This window comes from Lolium rigidum, chromosome 7 (assembly GCF_022539505.1).
Source record: "Lolium rigidum isolate FL_2022 chromosome 7, APGP_CSIRO_Lrig_0.1, whole genome shotgun sequence".
Lineage (NCBI taxonomy): Eukaryota > Viridiplantae > Streptophyta > Magnoliopsida > Poales > Poaceae > Lolium > Lolium rigidum.
The window spans coordinates 160,548,647-160,552,486 of NC_061514.1; positions in this window are offsets into that span (position 1 = coordinate 160,548,647).

Sequence of the window (3,840 nt, forward strand, 5' to 3'; positions counted from 1 at the left end):
AATACCTCTACAATACTCTCACAAAAGCCATGAAAAATAGACGGACATGCATCTTTGAAAAGTAGCGGGAGCATTACATAAACCAAAAGGCATACGCCTATAAGCATAAGTTCCATAGGGACAAGTGAAAGTGGTTTTCTCTTGATCTTTAGTTTTAACGAGCAATTTGTGAAAACCCGGAATAACCATCAAGAAAGCAAAAATGAGTATTTTTAGATAACCTTTCTAACATTTGATCAATAAAAGGCAAAGGGTAATGATCTTTCTTAGTAACCTTATTAACTTTTCGATAATCAATGCACATTCTATACCCTACAACTACTCTTTGAGGTATGAGCTCATCATTATCATTAGGCACAACAGTCATTCCTCCTTTCTTAGGAACACAATGCACATGACTAACCCATCTACTATCAACAATAGGATATATAATACTGATGTCTACGGGTGCTTCTATTCTTGTAGACAGTGTTGGGCCTCCAAGAGCAGAGGTTTGTAGAACAGCAGCAAGTTTCCCTTCAGTGGATCACCCAAGGTTTATCGAACTCAGGGAGTAAGAGGTCAAAGATATCCCTCTCATGCAACCCTGCAACCACAAAGCAAGAAGTCTCTTGTGTCCCCAACACACCTAATAGGTGCACTAGTTCGGCGAAGAGATAGTGAAATACGGGTGGTATGAATAAATGCGAGCAGTAGCAACGGCACCGAGAAAAGTGCTTGCTGGCGTGCGATTGATGGTAGTAATATTGCAGGAAGTAAAGATGCAGTAAAACAGTAAACAAGCAACGATAGAAGTATTTAGGAACAAGGCCTAGGGATCATACTTTCACTAGTGGACACTCTCAACATTGATCACATAACATAATAAATAGATAGATGCTAGACTCTACACCCTCTTGTTGGATGATGAACACCACTAACCGTGTAGGATTACACGAACCCTCAATGCCGGAGTTAACAAGCTCCACAATATTCAATGTTCATATGTAAATAACCTTAGAGTGCATGACGAGATCAACATAACCAAACCAAGTACTAACATAGCATGCACTACTTGTCACCTTCACACTACGAAAGGAGGAATAGATCACATCAATACTATCATAGCAATAGTTAACTTCATAATCTACAAGAGATCACAATCATAGCCTACGCCAAGTACTACACGATGCACACACTTGTCACCATTACACCGTGCGGGAGGAATAAACTACTTTAATAACATCACTAGAGTAGCACACAGATAAATTGTGATACAAAACACATTGCAATCATAAAGGGATATAAATAAGCACTTCACTATGCCATTCATAACAGTGAATAAGTATTTTGTGAAATATAGCCTAAGAGATTCACACGGTGCACACACTGTCACCTTTACACACGTGGGACAAGGAGTCTTCGGAGATCACATAAGTAAAACCCACTTGACTAGCATAATGACATCTAGATTACAAGCATCATCATATGAATCTCAATCATGTAAGGCAGCTCATGAGATTATTGTATTGAAGTACATAGGAGAGAGATGAACCACATAGCTACCGGTACAGCCCAGAGCCTCGATGGAGAACTACTCCCTCCTCATGGGAGATAGCGGCGTTGATGAAGATGGCGGCGTGCCGAACGAGAGACTCCTGTCCCCCGGATCTTGGCTTCGCGATGGCGGCGGCTCGCGGAAGGTTTTCTCTCGGTTTCGTCGAACGTCGTAGGGTTTTCGCAACGGAGACTTTAAGTAGGCGGAAGGGCAAGGTCGGTGGAGTCTGGTGGGGCCACACACTAGGCCGGCGCGGCCGGGGCTTGGGCCGCGCCGCCCTACTGTGTCCCCACCTCGTGGCCCCACTCGTTTCCCCTTCGGACTTACGGAAGCTTCGTGGAAAAATAGGACCACGGGCGTTGATTTCGTCCGATTCCGAGAATATTTCCTTACTAGGATTTACTGAAACCAAAAACAGCAGAAACGACAAGCTGGCCCTTCGGCATCTCGTCAATAGGTTAGTTCCGAAAACGCATAATAATGACATAATGTATGCATAAAACATGTAGATATCATCAATAATGTGGCATGGAACATAAGAAATTATCGATACGTCGGAGACGTATCGGCATCCCCAAGCTTAGTTCTGCTCGTCCCGGCAGAGTAAACGATAACAAAGATAATTTACGGAGTGACATGCCATCATAACCTTGATCATACTATTGTAAGCATATGTAATTAATGCAGCGATCAAAACAATGGTAATGACATGAGTAAACAAATGAATCATAAAGCAAAGACTTTTCATGAATAGTACTTTCAAGACAGGCATCAATAAGTCTTGCATAGGAGTTAACTCATAAAGCAATAATTCAAAGTAAAAGGTATTGAAGCAACATAAAGGAAGATTAAGTTTCAGCGGTTGCTTTCAACTTATAACATGTATATCTCATGGATAATTGTCAACATAGAGTAATATAACAAATGCAATATGCAAGTATGTAGGAATCAATGCACAGTTCACACAAGTGTTTGCTTCTTGAGGTGGAGAGAGATAGGTGAACTGACTCAACATAAAAGTAAAAGAAAGGCCCTTCGCAGAGGGAGGCATTGATTGCTATATTTGTGCTAGAGCTTTGGTTTTGAAAACATAAAGAGAGCATAAAAGTAAAATTTTGAGAGGTGTTTGTTGTTGTCAACGAATGGTAGTGGGCACTCTAACCCCCTTGCCGGACAAACCTTCAAAGAGCGGCTCCCATGAAGGACGTTATCTCTACCGGCAAGGTAGATCATCCCTCTTCTCTTTTGTTTACACATGTATTTTAGTTTTATTTATGGATGACACTCCTCCCAACCTTTTGCTTACACAAGCCATGGCTAACCGAATCCTCGGGTGCCTTCCAACATTCACATACCATGAAGGAGTGTCTATTTGCAAAATTAAGTTGCTTACTCGATGAATCGAGCAAAACATGTGAAGAGAATTATTAATGAAGGTTGATTAATTGGGGGCTGGGAACCCCGCGCCAGCTCTTTTTGCAAAATTATTGGATAAGCGGATGAAGCCACTAGTCCATTGGTGAAAGTCTGTCAGAAGTAAATGACAAGATCGAAAGATAAAACACCACATACTTCCTCATGAGCTATAAAACATTGACACAAATAAGAGATAATAGCTTTTGAATTGTTTAAAGGTGGCACATGAGCAATTTACTTTGGAATGGCGGAGAAATACCATGTAGTAGGTAGGTATGGTGGACACAAATGGCATAGTGGTTGGCTCAAGGATTTTGGATGCATGAGAAGTATTCCCTCTCGATACAAGGTTTAGGCTAGCAAAGTTATTTGAAACAAACACAAGGATGAACCGGTGCAGCAAAACTCACATAAAAGACATATTGTAAACATTATAAGACTCTACACCGTCTTCCTTGTTGTTCAAACTCTTTACTAGAAATTATCTAGACCTTAGAGAGACCAATTATGCAAACCAAATTTTAGCAAGCTCTATGTATTTCTTCATTAATAGGTGCAAAGTATATGATGCAAGAGCTTAAACATGAGCACAACAATTGCCAAGTATCACATTATCCAAGACATTTTACCAATTACTACATGTAGCATTTCCCGTTTCCAACCATATAACAATTAACGAAGCAGTTTCAACCTTCGCCATGAACATTAAAAGCTAAGAACACATGTGTTCATATGAACCAGCAAAGCGTGTCTCTCTCCCACACAATAATTTATTCAAACAAAAACAAAAACAAAAACAAACAGACGCTCCAAGTAAAGTACATAAGATGTGACCGAATAAAAATATAGTTTCAAGAGAAGAAACCTGATAAGTTGTCGATGAAGAA